General features: G+C 32.6%; 1 long non-coding RNA gene across 1 annotated transcript; it reads right to left on the bottom strand.

Moving 5' to 3' along the window:
- Nucleotides 1-7471: 7471 nt before the first annotated feature.
- Nucleotides 7472-8465, bottom strand: LOC146912379 (uncharacterized). The gene is made up of 3 exons (XR_015014892.1): nucleotides 8286-8465; nucleotides 8133-8180; nucleotides 7472-8013 (listed from the first exon to the last, which is right to left on the bottom strand). It is a non-coding gene; the product is annotated as an uncharacterized LOC146912379 (long non-coding RNA).
- Nucleotides 8466-22575: the final 14110 nt, after the last annotated feature.

Genomic DNA, 22575 nt, shown 5'->3' with positions numbered 1-22575 from the left:
TTGCATTTTCTTTAGGCAAATTCTACGGTACACCCAGAAATTTGAGTATATTGGTACACCAAATCAATAAATTAATAGTTAAATGTGTTATTTTTTGAAGAGAAAACTTGTTTTCTATCACCTGTAATTATAATAATTAAATCTTTTTTACCAAAAACTTCGACGAAATAAAATTTAATTTTTCTGAATTTTTAGTACTAACAATAGAGAATTTTGATTATTTTTTTACAAAAAAATGTAAAAAAAAAATTAGTATGATTTTTATAAACAATGAAATGATGTTTTTTTTCTTATAAAATGACATTTTCTAAAATATAAATATCAAAAAATAACTCTTTATTTCATAAAAATAATAGTTAATTTAAAGATTTTTGAAGTAGGAGTATCGGTACACCTTAATTTGCGGGTGTACCGTAGAAGTTCCCTTTTCTTTATATTTGTTGTAATACCTTTTGAAATAATTTGACAAGAATTTGTTTGATCAAACAAACTCCTTCCATTAAAGCAACAACTTAAATTGTATCTTGATTTTCTGTTGATTTAATCATATACAAGGCCAACTTAGATCGGTTGTTTGTGTTCGTTTCATTTTGAGAAATCAATTTTGTCGAGGTAATTCATCTTGCATAATAATGTCACACTAATTGGATAATAATATGTATTATGAGTATTGTTGAGTTTCAGGACATTTCTTAAAGAAATATAACATCAATGTATCAGCTTAGTTCAAATCAAAAATAATCCGAATCAACTTGATTCAAATTGAAAATTGCTCTTTAGGTACATAATATGAAAATACCCCTAATAATAGTTAATCACTTTTCGCTTCCAAACGAGAGTTAACTACTGTTCGCTAAGCAATAATTAATTACCGTTCAATGACATAAGAAACATAGAAATATTAAATAGTCATGAAATTCTTTCTGGTACATCAATCACATAATAGAAATAAATTTTGTTCATTCATCCATAGTTTAGAATGAATTCATTCAATCGAAGTCATCAAAGTAGCAACTTCAATTACAATACAAACTCAAACAAGATGAACAATTTAGATGATCATGAAGGAAAATATATTCTATTTTGACTAGGTAATGTAGCCTATTGCTATCCATAAGTTTGTTAAGGTATGACTACAATTCCTTTATGTATGCCTTTTTAACCTTAAAAATGGCCTTTGTACCCTTTTTTTTGAGAGATTTTGTTGGATAATTCTTCCTTTGTTGCCAGTGCCTTTGATCTAGCCATTTGGCATGGAACTACAATGGAGAAAATAAAGCATTTCTTTTAGCCACCAAGGATCCATCAAGGTCTTGCTTCTCACTCAAATCCCAAAATCATTTTTAGATTGCTCCTTCTTAGACGGCAGCGGCCGGAAAAACTCACATCAGCAATCTAAAATGTTAAGATGGGAGATTAAATGGAGGGTTTCATCTTGTCTTCATGTTTTATACATCCTTGTTAACTTTTTCCACACCCAACATATTGTAAATGTATAACAACTTTATCAATTACTTTCAGCTGTAGAGAATTTACATCAACTTGTTTATATTACAATCACCTTATGCAGGAAGATTAATTGTCATAAATCAAAGCTCAAAATTAGTGGACAATGCAAGCTGGTTAAGACGTGACAATGTAAAGATCAATCTGACTTCTAATATTGTTGATCATCCTATTTTGAATATGAGGGAATTCAATGTGTTATACTCGAGGTCCAGCACAATAGGGTCACCGACAATTGCCAGAAAAGCTGGGGGTAAGGGTACAATGCGGGGTGCAGATTTCACATCAGACTCGTAAACCTCAAGTTTCTTCAACAGAATCAAAAGTCACAACTTCCCATATGATCATATGAATGACACTGAAAGTAAAAAACAGGATCACAGGAGAAAAAGAAACTTCTGTACCCGCTCAGCTTCTGTCAATTATATATTGGATATCCCTTTAGAGATATTCTCTTCAGACAAACTTATGCATGTTTTATACAACTGTTGGAACAGCATTCATTGCTCAAGACCTCTAGTTCTGTCACTATAGTTTGGCAAATTGAAAAGCAAAGTAAATGCAAATCAGAAGAAATGACAATAGCGATCAAATCAAACGCAAGCGTTGATTTAAGAATGAATAATTTTAAATCTAAAACAACTTTCATTTACCCAACAAACATGTTCTCAATTTAGAAGATTATAAGAACTAAAGGGAGGGAGTTAACTTCCATGTCAAGAAAACACCTTGCAGGCCAAGCCAAACAAAATAGACCAACTGAAACAATCACACTCTGAAAACGCAACCCCCCCACTTCGACCATTTATTGAATTGATCATCGGGGTACCAACACCATTCATAAAGTAACCACAAAGAAGACTTCAATCTACAAAGATTCCACCTCTATGAGACCACCTTAATCTCCTTAACTATTTTCTCAACAATTTTAGGTAACATTATTCAGACCCAATAACCAGCCAATAACCTTTTCTTAATTTCTTAATCATAGCCACTCGACTCAATCACAACAAATTAATAAACAAATTGAGGCTTGATAAGCACAACAAATTAACCCAACATTTTACCACACCTAAAAGGCAACGTTACAATACAAAAACACAAAAAAACTATCTCTGCCGTGAATGCACTTACTAAGCCCAAAAACATAATATGAAAAATTATCATGACACAAGTAATAATAGTGCTAGAATCAGATCTTATAACTTGGAATTTTTATTGAAATTCAAAATGCTTTATAAAGCACATTACATTAATAACTCAAATTAAAAAAAAAAAAAAAAAAATCTACAACAACAAAACACCTACTCTGTTGCCATTGACACATAGAGACTAAAACCCTAAAAACAAAAATACTCAATAAAACTCTCAACAGAAATATTCTAATAAACTCATTATTCATTAAAACATAATATGACTCAATAAAAGTCCTAAACAAAAAACATAATACGACCTAATAAAATCTTCTGCATCGCTTTGCATAATCAACCCCTGGTCACTGTTCTTGCAACTGTTGATTCAATCTTGATGGCGAGAATCATACACCCACGCGGAATACATCACAGCTATGATCCAAGCAAAGATGGTAAGTATGGCGGAATAGAAATCAACGATGGAAATCATCATGGAGGAAACAGCACAACAACATACCAACATGAACCTAACTTTGTTGGCATTGACACATAGAGAACAAAAATCAGAATATGACTCAATAACCCTCAACAGAAAGTCCTAAACCAAAAACATAATACGACCTAAGTAAAATCTTCTTCTTCATCGCTTTGCATAATCAACCCCTGGTCACGGTTCTTGCAACTGTTGATTCAATCTTGATGGCGAGAATCATACACCCACGCGGAATAGATCACAGCTATGATCCAAGCAAAGATGGTGAGTATGGCGGAATAGAAATCAACGATGGAAATCATCATGGAGGAAACAGCACAACAACATACCAACATGAACCTAACTTTGTATTTCATCTTTGGAGGCAAAAGGCGAAAGTAATCTGAAAGATTGAAGAAGAGCATGGCTATGGAGTAAGAGTGGACAACAAGGAGAAGGAGACATATGAAAAAATGGCGTTTGGTTAGAAATGATTCAGTTGCAGTTTGGATTATTCTGATCGTGCCTGTTGCTCCCAACAAAGTGAAATTTGTTGTAATGAACTGATTTAAATCTCTCATCAATTCACGGCTATAAACAGACTCATGTTGTGGAAGTTGTTCTTGAGGGGGGTTTCTGATGGGTAAGTGTCTAGGAAGATTATGGAGAGACCAATTACCCGGGTGTGGAAACATTTTGAAGAGTGTTACAAAGGTTTGGTGGTGTATCTAGGAAAGATGGAGAACCTCCCAACGTTTTGGTGTTGAAAGTCTGTTTGATAAGGGGAATTTATATTATATATCAAGCATTAAGTGTGGTGAGGCCAAAGTATTTGATTTCAAAATGTGTACACACGTTATCCTATGCTAACCTCTTCTCCTGATTTTCTAAAAAATGCACAAGCAAGAAAGAGGGAATGACAGTGTGTGTGATTATGCTTTAATTTCCACTGTTGCCCTTTGTTGGGTCAAATTGGTGATTGTTTTGGACTTCTATAATTTTATAGTTGGGGGGATTGAACTTCCTAGCCAGCAAGTTTTTATGATTATATTCTACCGAAAATTAAATTTAGAAAGGGGACTTTTATTAATAATACCAAAATTTTGTGAATTTTTTGAATTGGTGATATCGCCTTTTGAATTTTCAAACGTAATCTAACAATTTCTAAACCCTAAACTACCACATTGTACTCTAAACAACATCTAAACAACAATTCCTAAGTTAAATCATCACTAACAATCAAAATCTTTAACATGCAAGACAATTTTTTAAAAATCTAAAAATTTTCATTTTCTTCTAAAATTCGAAAATTTCAACCAAAATAATGCAAAGAATTAGGATAATAATCACTTATTTGATGTTGTGGACGAAATTTACTTTGAATGGCGCAAGATTGATGAAATTCAGATTTGGGGGTGAAATTTTCGTGTTTTGGAAAAGTTGGAAAATGGAGGTTCTGTGTTCTAGTTTGCTGATAAATGACTTAAGTTACGTAACTCACGCTGCGTGACTTAAGTCACGCTAATATCATAACTGGCATGAGTTAACTCACATTACGTGAGTAACCTGCATAAGGGTAATATGGTATTTTCACTTGGGAATGAGCAAAGCCATTTGGGTAAAGAGCATAATTCGTTAATAAATGTTTTGGGGACCAACTTTATGGTACACATATGAGACATGATTTGTATCATATACAAACAATTTTTACAATAAATCAATATACTTCATCCATACTTATTTATTTAGTAGTAAAAAATTGTGCATATGTAAAATTATTTTGCTTAAGTTGTTAGACAAAGCCATACTTTGGCGTGTGTGCATATATATTTGTGTGTGTGTTTTTTGGAGTAAAATTTATGTTAGGATATGACTTTTTGAATGTATAGACTTGTCCAAATGTAAAATATTAATATACTTCATCCATCTCAATTTATAAGTTCAAACCCTAGATATAGCTTGCAAGTCTAACATTAGACACTGCTCCACGGCACCACAGTCCACAGATACAAAACAAACTATCACTCTAAATGGAAAATAACTAACACACTTTAGAAAAGAAAAATGGGAAGCAGCATATTTCACATAAAAAAGACTTGGTGAAGGTACATATAACGGGTATAACTCTCTATATACTAGGTAGAGGATACTTTGAGTTGTGACTATTCATCAACACATTAGGGAGGGATCATTCATCTACAAAAAGGCTTCAAAAGGGAGGATGTGGTACCAAAAATGAGAGGAGAAGTAAGCAAGTCATTATCTCTTCTTCAATAAAACTCTCCACTATATATAGTTTGCACCGTAACAATATAATAAGTTGCAAACATACACAAAAAGAAAGAAGTGCTGGTGCAATTTGGTGCAAACATATATTTTTAGGGTGTTCATAATTAAAAACTACATTATAGTTGGTGAAGATTGAATTGAACAAATTGAGAGAATGAGAGGTAGCTAGTGCATATACCCTGATATGAACGTGGCTAAGCCATTGATATTGTCAATTCTAAAAAATAAAAAAAAATAAAAAATTGTCTTTAAAAGAAGGCTTAATACCAGTTTTGGCCCCCTGTGTTTCAAGAAGTTACGATTTTGGCCCCCTATGTTTTGCCCCCTTTGCACTTTTGGCCCCCTAAGCAAATTTTGACCAAGTCAATGCTGACGTGGTGCCACATGTGTAATTGTTTTTATTTTTTATTTTTTTAATTATTAAAAAATACTTTTTTAAAATTTTTTAATTAAAAAAATAAAAAAAATATTTTTTTAATTAAAAAAAATACTTTTTTTTTTTAAAAAAATAATTAAAAATATATAAATAAAAAAAATGTATTCAACTTAATAAACTTTTTTAAAAGTTTAAAATCGAATTATTTTAGTTAGGGGGTCAAAATCGCAACTTCTGTAAACATAGGGGGTCAAAGCTACTATTAAGCCTTAAAAGAATGTATTCAACCTAATAAACTTTTTTACAAGTTTAAAATTTATCTATCATTTTCAATAAAAAAAATTATTGTTTGATTTTTGAACTAATGACTTAAAGATATTTGTTAATATAAACATTTGTAGCATGATCCAAAAAATAAAACTCAACTCTTATCATGATTTACAAAAGATAGTTTGTCTTTATGACGACAAATTGCTAGAATGGTCAATTGTAGAAGATAGTAACCTAAATTTTGGATCACAACTTTGATGAATTTGTCGTTTTCTTTCTTTAGTATATACAGAGAGAGTGGGGGCAGTGGTAACGTACACAACCCAAAACCATAGGGTCATATAATGTCCTATAGTCCTATAATAACGTTTTGGTTTGTTGTCGAGATGAAAGCTAATGAAAGAAGTACTACATATATCCACCTATTGGTCTGTTCTTTCATTAACATGCCATTTCGTTCATTGGACAAGCAGTGATAATAGGCTTTCATTTAATTTTTTTTACGTGGGAGTTGAAACACCTGACTGATAGGTTGAAAGTTAAATTAAAAAAAACTAAACTTTTATTTTATAGGTATTATTCCCTACATTTCAAAATAAATATCGTTTATGATTTTTACATGTTAAAAAATGAATGTATCTTTGTCGCAAAATAAATGTTACATTTTTTGCGTTAATCTTTCAATAGAGAAAATTTGTCTTCGTAATCTCGAGTTAGTAAGGAGATAAAATTATTTCATATAAGAATTAAACTCAAATTCTCCTAAACAATTTGTCTTTGATGAATCTCATTGATCACTTGTGCTCAATTGTTTTATTAAATAAGTGTTACATTTGAAGGAAAAAAATTGTTCCTAATTAAATAAATATCAATTTTAATGTAATTTCAATTTAGGTTTTCCGATTATATAATCTAACTAATATTATATCTATTACTCACTCTTAATTCAGTGTTCTCTCACTTTGCATTTTTTTTCCTTTACAACAAAAGAGGTGGGTGAGATGCAACACAAAGATTTTTTTGGAGCTCATTCATCATAATACTACTTTTTAGGAGTTCTAATGAGATCTAATGCATTGGTGCTTCTATGACCAAATGTGAATAAGAATAATTGGTAAAATGATGATTGTCTCTTTCGTTTTAATAATAATTTTAAGATTATACAGTGCTCTTTAAAAATAAAAATAAAAATAAAAATAAAAGGTTATACATGTTCTTTAAGAAATGTCCTGACACTCAATAATAGTTGTAATACAAATTATTATTCAATTAGCGTGACATTATTCTGCAAGATATGCACGAAGACAAAATTGATTTCTCATCAAAATGAAACGAACACAAATAACCAATCTAAGTTGGCCTTGTATATGATTAAATCAACAGAAAATCAAAATACAATTTAAGTTGTTGCTTGAATGGAAGGAGTTTGTTTGATCAAACAAATTCTTGTCGATTTATTTCAAAAGGTATTACAACAACCATAAAGAAAATGCAATTAAGAGATTAAGTAGTTCACCATGCAATTAATATTGCAAACAAGGGAAAGGACACAAATAGTTCCTATGAATTTCTTATTTCTATTTGAGACTACTATATTAGAGATCTCTTTTCGATTATTATCAACAATTGTTGCAAATGTCATCACCCATAAGATCAAAATGACGGTAGCAGCAGTCCTCGAAACAAGGCTCACTTCAACAACTGATAATGCACTTGATAGCAACAATATATATAATACTGAATAAATGGTGTTGTCAACGGGGTGGCTTTTTGTAATATCATATAGGTATGCTTGAAATACAAAAACAAAAACGATGAGAATGATCGTGATGAAAGTGTCATATTCTGCCATGAATTTACCACCAAATGATGATATCTTTAGTGCTGGAAACATAATCAATATCAAGCATAATACCATTGACTTGATCGCAACTTTCTCAAACCTCTCTTTGTCGCTAACCATGTACCTATACGTATTTACATATGTTCATGAGATTATATATATTATGAGTTTTATTTGGACCGCAAGAAATTAAATGCAAAAGAAAAAAATATTGCATGACGGTAAATTAAAAAGAAAGAATACCTCGTGGCAAGTGGATTAGAGGATTCATATTTTTCCATTCTTTCTTCACTATAACAATAACAATGTTGTATATTCATGAGACATTTATACATAGCTTTTTTGAATTGCATAGAGATTAAAAGAGAAAGAATATTAAAGGGATCGATGTAGTACCTTAAATTAACTGGGTGATACGACTTATTAGATTCTTCCATTCTTTGTTAGCACAAGAGTATATTACAGAGAAATTTAGTGAATATGTTGACGATTTAGAAAGCTGTGTGCCGTAACTAACATCACATATAAGTGATCGAACTTTTTCTTTATTGAAATAAGGGATCGAAAATTTTGGTGAAGTTAGTTAGTTACTCACCGGTGTTAATTCTTTTTTATTAATATTTATACATCTACCAACGTGTTCAATATTAATTTGACTTTTTCTTTTTGTTACAAGTGTTCGTTTATTTGACTTGGTTTGGGTCATTTGAAAATATTATTCTTTGATGATTTATTTAAGAAAATTATTGTTTGATTTATTTAACATAGATCTTCTTTGTAAGGTGTGGATTGAAGGACTTAACTCATGAGGCTAGGGTCCATTATGTAAAGGATTTAATTCATTAATTCAATTCCTTTTTGGTAGGAAAATATATTCTATTTTGACTTGGTGATGCACCCTATTGCATATTGCTATCCATAAGTTTGTTACGCTATGACTACAATTCCTATTTTAACTAGACAAGATGGCCTTTGTAACCTTTATTTCGAAAGATTTGGTTGGATAATTCTTCCTTTGGTGCCAGTGCCTTTGATCTAGCCATTTGGAACCATAATGGAGAAAATAAAGCATTTCTTCTAGCCACCAACGATCTGTCAAGGTCTTGCTTTCACTTAATATTTGCATCTCATCACTTAATTCACTTAATATTTGTTGCAATCTCATCACTTAATATATGTATCTACTTTTTTTTTTAAAGATAATATATGTGTGTATCTACTTGACAACGATTATTGATTTTTTTTGTATACATCACAATAATAGATCATTATTGCTTTTATAAAATATAAATGATCAAAAAATACATACAAAAACTTTCTTCCTTCAAAAAACTAGAAAATTAGTCATGAATGTTGTTGTCATTCTGGACCCAATTTAAAGGACATACATTGTACCCAAAAAAAGGACATACATACTAAATGTTCGCCTTTTTGATCTGATTCAAGATAAGGGGATGTTGGTGAGCGAGATGGAGGAGAGAGGATGGGCGGTTGGAGGTGGTGCCTGGGTATGGAGGAGGCGTCTCTTGGCTTGGGAGGAGGAGGCTGTCACAGAATGTGTGGCTTTGCTGTCTGACATTGTTTTGCAGGATAATATTCTTGACAGGTGGCGATGGGGTCTCGATCCTTTCAATGGTTACACTGTTAAAGAGACTTATCAGTACCTTACGTCATCAGATTCATCGGTGGAGCGGGGCATTTCTGACATGGTGTGGCTGAAGCACGTTCCATTGAAGGTTTCAGTGTTCGTTTGACGACTCCTTCGGAATAGATTGCCAACAAAAAACAATTTGATTCGCAGGATGGTTCTTCACCAGGAGGATAACGATTGTGTTGGAGGTTGTGGCGGCCCGGAGACGGTGGTTCACATCATTTTGCGGTGTGACTTCTTTGGTAGCCTATGGCAGCTCATTTATAAGTGGGTTGGTATCTCTTTCATATCTCCCGATTTGGTTATTGATCACTTCTATCATTTTGGTCATTTGACGGGTTTACCTCGATATACATACATTTACTTCCAAGTCATTTGGCACTCTACTGTTTGGGTCATTTGGAAGGAACGAAACAACAGGGTTTTTAAGCACAAAGCTCAGGATTTGATCAAGTTATTAGATTACGTCAAGTTTATGTCTTTTTCTTGGTTAAAAGCCAAACTGCTCTCTTCTGCTTTCAGTTACAATGACTGGTGGCGGAATCCTTTATTATGTATGGGTATTAGGGAGTAGTTTCGTTTGGTATTTTCTTTTCGTTGAGCATTATGGCAACAGACTCATAACTTTGTATTCATTGTGGGTGGTTTTGTTTGGCACATCTTGTGCTATAAGAACCACTTTTGTTTAATTATATTTCATTTTGGCTTTTTCAAAAAAAAAAAAATTTATCTAGATCAAAAAATATCCAACCCATCTAAGTCACGAAAATAAGTGAAAAGTTTGTGACTGAAACAAAATCAAAAGGCATTCCCACTTCACGGAGTGTCCTCAAAACTATAAGTTATGTAAATAATAATAACATAAATAACACTCCAAAATGAAAACATAAGAGCACACTTTCAGCTATAGAGAATGACACCAACTTGCTTATATTACATTCACCTTGTGGAAGAAGTTTAATTGTAATAAATCAAAGTTCAAGATCAGTGAACAATGCAAGCTGGTTAAGACATGACAATGTAACATCCGAAAAGATTGTTTTCAAATTAATAGACGCATGTTTTTTTTTCTAAACATACATCTAATTAATAATACTAACTTGTCTTGTATATACAAAGTCAAGTACACGAATCAATGATTTCACAACCGCTGATATATCATCGGTAGTCTCAATTGCATATTCAATCAATCAATTTATCATAATTAGAGTATTTAAAAAATTTCAAATCCTAAATAATGAGATTTTTAGATTGCTCCTTCTTAGACGGCAGGGGCCGGAGAAGCTTGCAGCCGCAACCTAAAATGTTGAGGTGGGTGATTAAATGGAGGGTTTCATCATGTCTTCATGTTTTATACATCCTTGTTAACTTTTTCCACACCCAACATATTGTAAATGTATAACTTTATCCGTTACTTTCGGCTGTAGAGAATTTACACCAACTTGTTTATATTACAATCACCTTATGGAGGAAGATTATCTGTCATAAATCAAAGCTCAAGATCAATGGACAATGCAAGCTCCTTAAGAGATGACAATGTAAACTTATGTACCCGCTCAGCTCCGGTCAATTATATATTGGAGATCCCTTTAGAGATATTCTGTTCAGACCTCTAGTTCATTGCACAAGAAACTTATGCATGTTTTATACAACTGTTGGAACAGCATTCATTGCTCAAGACCTCTAGTTCTGTCACTATAGTTTGCCAAATTGAAGACCAAAGTAAATGCAAATCGGAAGAAATCACAATAGCGATCAAATTAAACGCAAGCGTTGATTTAAGAATGAATAATTTTAAATCTAAAACAACTTTCATTTACCTAACAAACATGTTCTCAATTTAGAAGATTATAAGAACTAAAGGGAGGGAATTAACTTCCACATCAAGAAAAGACCGTGCAGACCCTACAGTGATCTCCTCGTGATATAAAAGGCCTTTGCTTAATTCTCCCAGTCAACAACTATTGACTTCACACTCAACTTCAGGATCTAACAAGTGTTTCCATGTTATGGAAGTTAGATTGGAAAATGAAGCGAAGCAAATTTCAGTACATTTTTTTTTTTAACTCGGCTAAAATATAATCATCAAGCTAAACATTGACCAAGACAGGCAAAGAAGCAAAACAGAAACAGCCGAGCGGGACGCTGTATATATAGGCAGCAGAACCGAAACATTAAAACAAACAAGCGAAGGCGAGAACAGCAGCAACCCAAAACAAACAGGCATCAAAACAAACACAACAAACAGCAGAAGAGTAAATTAACAGCACACATTCACTGCCCACACAAACCCAACCCAAACAAAACAAAAAGAGCAGGCCAACCGAAAAAACGCCTAGCAGGCTACCAGCTGAATGAAACAGTCACACTCAAAACCAAAAATGAAAACTCAATGAGAGTCACGAATTATATATCATGACACAAATAATAATAGTGCTAGAATCGGATCTTATAACTTGGAATTTTTATTGAAATTTAAAATGCTTTATAAAGCACATTACACTGATAACTCAAATTAAAAAAAAAGAAAAAGAAAATCTGCAACAACAAAACACCTACTTTGTTGCCATTGACACATAGAGACTAAATTCCTAAAAACAAAAATCAGAATATCTCAATAAAACTCTCAACAGAAATATCCTAATCAACCCATTATTCATTAAAACATAATACCGACTCAATAAAACTCCTAAACAAAAAAGATAATACCACTCAATAAAGTCTTCTACATCATCAACCCCTTGTCGGTCACTGTTCTTGCAATCTTCAAAAGGCCGGTTCTTTCTAATCTTGATGCTCAGGATGGAAATAGGTCACAACCAAGTTACGAAGATGATGAAACAGCCCATGAAACCAGTCAATGATGTCAAAAACGAACTGAAAGCGATAGATGATGAAGAAAACCACACCCCAAGCAATGATGGCAAGTATGGAAGAAATGATATCAAGCATTGAAATCATCAGTGATGAAACAAGAGCACAACATACAAGCATAAAACCAACTTGGCCCTTCATTTTCTCAGGCATAGTGTCAAGGTTCCCTTCAACATTGAAAGCCAACGATCCTAGAAAGTAAAGATGAACCACAAGGAGAAGCATACACATGAAAAAATGATGTTGGGTTAAAAATGGTCCAGATGCTGTTTTAATGTTTGTGAGCACACCAAAGGTTCCTAAAATGTTGAAGTTGGATATGATGAGGTTATTCAAGTCTCGGATATACTCGCGACGTTGAACGGAAAAATGTTCAGGAAGTTGGGTAGCCATGGAAATGGAAGAGTATTGAGTGAGACACAGAGAGTAGAAATCGTGAAGGTGATTGTGAGAGTAGAAAGCGTGAAGCTGATTGTGTGGTGAATAGACAATAATGTTAAGTGTAATAAAATAATAGAAAGGGTATTGAAGCTTTTACAAATCAAATGAAACAATTTGATTATACTACTTAGGGCAGTTGATTAAAGTTAACTGTACTATAAAATCAAATGTAACGATATGAGCTGTAATACCTTGGATTCAAAATATAATAGTACATTCGTACATTCTTATCCAATGTTGCCCTTGTAGTGTCAAATTGATGATTGTTTTAGACTTCCATATACTTTTACATTTGAGTGATTTAACTTCCTCGCTTATATGATTATTATATTATATTATATTCGATGGAAGATTAAATTTATGAAGGGGAATTTTGTTAATAATAGTGAGCTAATAACAAAATTAAAACGGTCATGTTTGAGATTTAAATTTTGTTCTTTGAGGTTACAAAATTAAACTCTAAGTTGACACGTCTTGGATAAAAATTAAAATTAAAATTATGTTTAATTTACATTTCCACAATGTAGCACAATCGTCAGAAAAATTACAACATTATTATTAGACACAAATGAAGAAATGTAGTTAATTTTGTATGAAAAATAGAAACTATGAGTTATTTTTTTAAAAAATTATCCTATATTATTGACATGGTAAAATTATATAAAAAGAATTGAAAGAACAACGAGTAGGGATGGGAATAGGCTGATCCAAACTAAAATAATTAAAATAAATTATTCTATTTTATTTAATTATTAATCCATATGTCCTAAAATAAGTATCACATTTGATGATTTAACATAAATTTAAAACAAAATGATAAACCAAAGAGACAATAATCATTTTACCAACTATTTTTATTCACATTTGGTCATAGCATCACTTTTTTTTTTGAACAAACTAAAATGATATATAAACAACTGTGATTTACCCCGCACAAGGCGTGCAAAAGGAAAACCACACAAAAGTATTTACAAACTCAGGGTGCAATACACAAAGAAAGCACCGACATAACCAAAAGCAAAATTACAAGTGAACACCCATACAAAGGAGCGGGTGTTTCCACCAATCATGATAGCTATAACTAAAAGTTGTCTGTTTTGATTTCAGCCATAAAAAAGAGTTTAGTTTAACCTTTTCGTTGAGAGTTGAAGATTCAGAGGCCATGTTTTGGAATACACGGCGATTATATTCCCCTCCTTCTAGATAACCCAAATAGAGGCAAACCAAATAATTGTGAAGAATGAGTGAGTGAATCTAGACATACCCGCCAAACTAGTACATTGAACAAAGTGTTGTCTGAGGTCACCAGAAAAAACCGAAGAGATACCCAACCACTGCCACACATGAGACCATAGAGAGCTGAATATATGACGTCCTAAAAAAAGATGTGTCACCGTTTCCGAGTTCCCACAACCTGACACACACGCCACATCGTCTTGATGAATGACACGCCGCCGCACCAATGCGGTCATAGCATCACTAACTTATTATATTGTTACGGTGCAAAGATAAATATACATATATCAAAAGGTAAAGAGATAAAGAACTGAATGAGTAACATGGTAAATAACATGAAAGACAAATATGAGAGTGGGGAGAGAAGGAAGATGCCAAACCTTGATGTAGGTCTGCTTTGATTGAAGGGTGATTTAATGCTACCCTTAACATTACTTGGTTAATTGCATGGAAATAGAAAAAGGAAAAGACATCAAGAAAGTGTTTGGGTCTTATACTCAAATTGCTGGTGTTCAACATAAGTAAAATAATTTGGCATCATGCACAATTTTTTTACTATCATATCTTTTATGTTTTAATTGTGAAATTTATTGATTTTATAGTAAAAATTATTTGTATATGATACAAAACATGTCTCAGTGTACCATAAAGTTGGTCACCAAAACATTTCTTAACTATATCAATATTTTGCATTTGGACAAATTCACAAATTCAGAAAGTCATATCATAACTCTACCAATTTATAATTCAAAATGATATTTGAAAGCGTGAATTTGCAAAAGATAGTATATCTTTATTTAGACAAATTGCTAGAATGAATGAATTATAAATATAGATAGTTTATCCATAATTTGGATCACAATTTACAAGTGTCTTGACAACTTTGATGAATTTGTAGTTTTCCTTTGTACTATTTGTATCTTTCCGTTTTGACCACTAACAACCAACCAACATAATTGAAAAAAATAAAAATTAATTTGATTTTATATTTTTATATTTTCACTATTTTATGAAATTGTCCCCAAATTTTAAAATTTGATATTTTTGTTCTCTTCTTGAAATATTTGGACTAAATCATCGTGATATAACATGTTTTAAATGAATTTTTATTAATATCTGATACAGTTTCATTGACGTTGATATTTTTTCATCATCAAAGCATATTTCATAATTTGTAAAATATATCGTAACACCAATTTTTAGTTAAAAAAATATAATGGAGGAAATAAAGTTGTTGGTTTTAAAATAGAAGACCAAATATGCAAAATGATTAAAATAGAGGAATCAAAATTGTAGATAAACAACAAAAAAAGGAACATATAATTAGTCGCGTTAATTCAACTCACTAGTGAATGACAAAAACCCTGCTTATAAGGTAAACCATTTCTGTTCATACAAGAACATAACCCAACCCCATGATGAGTGCATTGGTTTGAGTTTGATTAACGTGTCATCAGACATAACTTTCCAAAAATTTCAAAAGAATAATAATTATATTATATGATCAAATGTGAATAAGAATAATTTGATAAAATCGTTATTCTGTCTTTCATTTATCATTATTTTAATTTATTTATGTTAAATTATGAAATGTGATACTTATTTTAGGACATATAGAATAGAGTAATAATTAGAGAAAATAGAATAATTTATTTTAATTATTCTAGCTCGATCGAGCCTACTCACCGTACTTTCAATCCTTTTTATTTATTTTTCTTATGTCATTAATGAAGGATGATTTTGTAAAGTAACTCATAATTTTAATTTATCATATAAAATTAACTACATATTTTAATTGGAGTAATAGTCATTTTGGTCCCCCGCTTCAAAAAAAAGTCATTTTGTTCCCTCGACACAATAGTTCCGCGATATATCAAAATTTTAAAACAGTCCATGATTGTGCATTATGTTACTCAAAGTAATCTCTTACATTAAAATCTTTCGTTAATATTATTGTTAACTAGCGAAAAGACAGGCACTCACGTGCCCGTCTTTCCGTTCATTTTACTGCGTTAAAGTTCGTAAATTATGAACGATGTTTTTTTATGAAATTTTGATTTTTATTGAAACTAAAAATACAAATGTTTGTTACTTTCAAGGTATAACAAACCAAATTAACCATGATTATCTATTTCAATATGACACCAACAATATAACAAAAAAATATAATCTATTATTTTTCTTTTTTAATGACATCAAGAATAATCTTTATTATAGAAAAAGTTGTTTAAGGGTATAACTGAGATAATGAAAAAGTAAGTATAAATACACTTATCTAGTTTGTTACACTTTTTAAATGATAAAGGAAAAAAATCAGACATATATATATTTATATTGTGTTTGTTACATTTGTTTTAATATTTAAATTTATTCTTATCTGTTTATTACATGTGTTATTTGTATTGAAAATTAACGGTATTTTTGGAAGGAAAAATCCAACCCAAAACTGTTGAAATGTGTAGTTTTCTTTATATATAGTATATATATACTTACTTGTTATCACATCAGTCTCTATAAGTATCTACTTACTGTCATGTCAGTCCCTATATAAAAAGAGTTAAATCAATAAAAAGTATTTTAGAATTTTGATTAACGAACTATTTTGACTAACGAAGTACACCAACAAAGACTATTTTAGAATTTTGATTTATTGATGGACTAGTGTGACTACTCATTACACATTTAGGAAAATGACTAATACCCTGGCAAAGGTCTTAGCAAACAGGCTCAAAAAGGTTGTGGCAGCGGTTGTATCGGACAGCCAGACAGCGTTTGTAAAAAATAGACAGATTCTTGATGGCATCTTGATTGCTAATGAGGTGGTTGATGAGGCTCGGAAGACGAAGAAGGAATTGATGCTTTTTAAAGTTGACTTTGAAAAAGCTTATGATTCAGTTGACTGGGGTTACTTGGATGAGGTAATGAAAAAAATGGCATTTCCAGTTCTTTGGAGAAAGTGGATAAAGGAATGTGTGTCAACGGCGACCGCGTCTGTTTTAGTAAATGGCAGCCCTACTGAAGAGTTTCCAATGCAACGGGGTTTACGTCAAGGGGATCCTCTTTCTCCATTTCTGTTTTTGTTAGCAGCAGAAGGAATGAATGTTTTGATGTCATCAGTGGTGGAGAATAATTTGTTTACGGGATACAAGGTTGGGACAACTAATTCTATTGTTGTGTCTCATTTACAATTTGCGGATGACACATTGTTACTGGGTACAAAAAGTTGGGCCAATGTGCGTGCTTTGAGAGCGGTGTTGACTTTGTTTGAAGACATGTCTGGACTGAAGGTAAATTTTAACAAAAGTATGCTGGTTGGTATTAATATTGCGGAGTCTTGGCTGAATGAAGCGGCTTCAATTTTAAATTGTAAAGTGGGCAAGGTTCCGTTTGTGTATTTGGGTCTGTCTGTTGGAGGTAATCCGAATCGGTTAGCTTTTTGGGATCCAGTGTTGCATACTATAAAATCTAGATTGTCGGGGTGGCAGAGTCGCTTTCTCTCTTTTGGTGGCCGGTTGGTCCTCTTAAAATCTGTCTTGACTTCGCTTCCTGTCTATGCTCTTTCCTTCTTCAAAGCTCCGTCAGGTATACTCTCTATCATTGAATCTATTTTTAATAAATTTTTTTGGGGAGGGTGTGAGGATAACAGGAAAATTTCCTGGATTGCTTGGAGCTCAATTTGTTTACGAAAGGAGTGTGGAGGGTTGGGGGTGAGGCAGTTACGGGAATTTAATAGTGCTCTATTAGGGAAGTGGTGTTGGAGGATGTTGGTGGATAGAGAGGGGTTTTGGTATAAGGTGTTGGCGGCGCGGTATGGCGAGGAGGCAGGGAGGTTGGAGGTAGGGGGCAGGAGTGGCTCTTTTTGGTGGAGAGAGATAGCGAAGATTAGGGATGGGATAGGTGACGTTGATGGGGGTTGGTTTGCAGACAGGGTGTCGAAACGGGTGGGGGATGGATCTAGTACCTATTTTTGGCATGACAGATGGTTAGGAGATATACCGTTACGTACTCGGTTTCGACGCCTATTTGATTTATCTAATAATAAATTATGTACAGTGTCTGAAATGTTTGCTTTAGGCTGGGAGGAAGGGGGAGAGGGGTGGAATTGGAGGAGGAGGTTGTGGGCGTGGGAGGAGGAGATGGTAGTGGAGTGTAGGCTTCTTCTTAACAATATTGTTTTGCAGACTGACATTCCTGACAGGTGGCAGTGGAACCCGGACATCCAAGGGGGTTACACTGTGAGCGGTGTTTATCACATTCTGACAACTCCAGCTGACCCTAGAACAGGTGGATTGAATGATCTTGTTTGGCATCATCAGGTTCCATTGAAAGTTTCCATTTTTGCGTGGCGTTTGATTAGGGACAGACTTCCGACCAAGACTAATCTTGTCCGTCGAGGGGTGCTTCCGGCGGAGGCAGCGGTGTGTGGTGCTGGGTGCGGTAACGACGAAACGGCGTCACACCTGTTTCTTCATTGTGATAGTTTCGGCTCTTTGTGGGGGCATATCAGAAAGTGGATTGGTGTTTCAGGTGTCGAACCTAATGATATCTGTGAGCATTTCTTTCAATTCATTCATTGTACAGGTTATTCAAGGATGCGCAGGTCTTTCCTCCAGCTAGTGTGGTTACTCTGTGTCTGGGTGATTTGGAATGAACGCAATAACAGAATATTTAATAATAACCAAACCACCATAGAACAATTATTAGAAAAGATTAAATGTCATTCATTATGGTGGTTAAAGGCTAATAATGCCTCGTTTGTACATGGCACTCAGATGTGGTGGTCGGACCCTATGTTATGTATGGGTATCGACTGACCGTTACTTTGTAATTATTTTGATACGGTTCTCTTTTTTTTTGGTGTGACCATGTAGTACATCTTGTACTATAGTGGTTTCACAGCCACTAGTAATATATTCCATTTTGATGTCTTCAAAAAAAAAATTTTGTAATTGTTCCGTGTACACTTCTTTTTAACGACTGTGTGTACACATTTCTCAAATTGCACAGAGATTAAAAGCAAAAAAAGAATAGCACGAGAGTAAAGGGATGTAGTACTTTGAATTAATTGGATCAGACACTTAGATTTTCTTCCCTCACAATCACTTGAAATTATATTTTTTGGAAGCACTAGACACTAAAGTATAGAGAGCTTTGTGATTTTTGGTGAAATTAGTTATTCATTTCTTTGACTCGCGTGACTAAATCTCATATATTTGGTAAGATCAAGTTTTTATCATTTTTTCTAGATTATCCTATCTAAATTTGTGGGTAAATTACTTTCTACTATGTGGATCAATTAAAATGAACAATATGAACTAAATTAAATAAGTCACACATATAATTACATTTTACATATTTGAATATATTTTTTTTGACAAAATATTTGAATATATTTTTGTTATTTACATGCTCATCCCGTGTCTTTATGTTTTAAATCAAAAATTCTAATGAAATCTTTCGTACCTCATTTCAATTAACATCATCAATATCATTATCTATCATACGATACCACAAATCTAATGTGAATACAGAGAGCACATACCTCAATCCTTATCTAATCATTAGGGTGAAATGAGCATAAGAGAATAAGTAAACTTTCTCTACCATTTAACTTCTTTCTTTTATTTCCTTGAATTCATTTTCTCAGTGCTATATACACATATTATCAAATTGCATACAGTAGCATGAACACACTCTACAACACTAATATGAATAGCACCAAATTTGATTCGTCTTCCTTGGTTTTCTTTAATTAAAGGTGTGAATTTAATTTACTAAAATGCCATCCTTAATTTATCAATTTTCCACCTTGTTCTCAAATGCCAATTGTTATGATAGCTCTAACACTAATCTAATCCATTCTAAACAACTAATACATTTAATTAGATACTAAATAGAAATTTTGATTTGGGATATTACATAATCATACATAAATATCAAGTAAAAATCAAAATGTGAAAAAATTTAATTCATTCATACCTGAAAAGTCATGAATTGCTTGATGTGTTTTGTTTTGTCATGGAATCTCTTTGTTTCTTGTTGGTGAGGAGGAAAACGTGTTCATGCTCTTTGGAATTTTTGTCTATCCGTTTTGAATGAATTCAATACCTTTCTTAGTTTCATACAAGGGCTAGGGCATACAAGCTATTTATATTCTAAGGAGTTGGTACCTTTCCTACTTTCATATACATGAACATATAAACTCTACCAACTATAGTTGAAATGCTTCTCATGCTTCCTTTCAAAGTGAACTACTCTTTATCAATATTCAATCATGCTAATTTGTATTGTATTCTAATTCTATATCACAAATGCTACGTTCAATTGGAATTCATCATGTCGTAAACAATTAAACATTACGTCATCATGACCTAATACCCCTATACATCCTCTTGTGTAGAAAATTATATGAAAAATAGATTTGAGTTATATAATTCAAATTGTATCAACACAAAGACTGAATTAATTGTTCGTGACAAGAATAACCGGTTTAATAATCATATTAACCATTTTAACCCACTACTATGGTCATTGTCTGTCGTTCCTGTTGTGTTCTAGTCGAAAATATGGTTTTCTACTTGATCGAATTGCTCTTAAACTTGCCTAGAAAATAAAAAAAAAATAATAGGGAACAAGACACCTCTAGAATGGACTTCTTACGGGACTTCACCCTCAAAAAACATTTTTCATTTTATAAAATTTTTATTCTCAAAAATATCTTGAAAAAAAAAGTGCATTAATTATCTTTATTTGATTTTTAGAATTCTTTGGTGATATTTTTAAATTTTTTTGATTTTATGTTACAAGGTTTATCGTTTTTTTTTTTAAAAGCAAATTTTGCAGCTGATAAAATGGAAGGAGATTCTGATTTTTGCTGATTTGTCTTTTGATGTAACTGCTTTGTTTGTCTTATGATACCGAAATGTTCTCGTGATCATTCTCATGAAACAATTCTCACAAAACAAGTTAGTAGATAACGAGATGAAATAAATTTAATATGTTTGTAGTTTTTAAACATCAAATAAGAATTTTGTCAACAACAATGACTTCCTAGGTTGTTATCTTTAGATTTGCAATGAACATTAAAATCTTCACCCCATAGGTGATTGAAAATATGTAGAATATTTTTGGGATAAAAATTAAAAAATTCTCCACCTTTTTTGCGTGTTCCTAGTATAACACACAAAAAAGTGTAGAATTTTCCAGTTTATATCCCAAAAATATTGTGCGTAGTTTCAATCATCTAAGAGGGTGAAGATTTTCGTTCGTTGTAAATCTAGAGACAATTACCTAGGAAATCAAAATCAAAAATGGAATTTCATTCATTCATACCTGAAAAGTCATGAGCTTTGAGTACCGACAAATCGAATCCAAAGAGGCAAAGATGAACGGTGGCGGTTGAAAAGGGAAACAACGGCGCTGAACTCAAGGGCGGCATTGCGGCAGGTAGGTTGGGAAGTGCTGCTGGGTTTTAGTATTTTAGTGTTTCTGAGTTTTTATTTGTATTTTGCATTTGGTTGAGGCTGAGGGGGGTGAAAAGAAGTGCTTCTAAGTTGTAAAAAGAAAAAAGAATGATGGACTGTTGGGGTGAACTCTGAATTTTGTGAAATGTTTGGGCCCTTTTCCAGCGATTTGCTATAATACCCCCTAGAAAAACAAGTTTTGCTATATACGCCCCTATAATCAAAATTGCCCCCCCTACGGACTTTTGGGAAGGGATGGACATTGTTAGGTTATTAATGGCTGTGGTGAGCTTTGTTTTGTCATAGCATCTCTTTGTTCTTGTTGCTGAATGACATACAAACTCTAACAAGCTATTTATATTCTAGTAGAAATATAGTTGAAGTTGGTATCTTTCTTACTTTCAAACATGAAAATACAAACTTTTACCAACTAGTAGAAATTATCCGTAATTGGATTGGAAAAAAGACTGTGGATTCTCATTCTTATATTGCCAAAGTTCAGGTTCGTAAGAGATTGATTGAGCGGATGCTAGTTTGTTGTTCTTGGATTGGTTAAGTTCTTTTGGCTTTTGAACAAGCTATGTGTATTGTCAACTATGTGTGCCTCTGTGTTAGTTTTTCTTTAAAATTTGTCCTTCGACAATGGATGGGGAATGCCCCAATTCAACTGTGTCAATCTATATGTAATGCTTGTGGCTTAATTTATTGAATGAAGCATTTTTACTGTCAAAAAATATATATATATTTCTCATGTTTCCTTTCATGTGGCCCACCACCAAAGTGAACTACTCTTACCAATATTCAATCATGCTAATTTGTATTGTATTATAATTCTATATCACAGATGCCATTTTCAATTGGAATTCATCATGTCATAAACAATTGAATTCTGCTCTTCTCCCAACATATTTTGTTCGCGCCAACTGAAATACCGAAAATACTTTTGCGTTAGTTAAATAACTCAAGTGTTAAAATATGTGCAACTTAACTCGCGTTGCGTGAGTTAACACACGTCACTTGA

Source organism: Medicago sativa, chromosome 6, assembly GCF_051527215.1.
Source record: "Medicago sativa cultivar Bolivia chromosome 6, Bolivia_mono, whole genome shotgun sequence".
Classification (NCBI taxonomy): Eukaryota; Viridiplantae; Streptophyta; class Magnoliopsida; order Fabales; family Fabaceae; genus Medicago; species Medicago sativa.
Note: the sequence above shows the minus strand (reverse complement) of the source record. Positions and strands in the feature narration are given on the sequence as shown.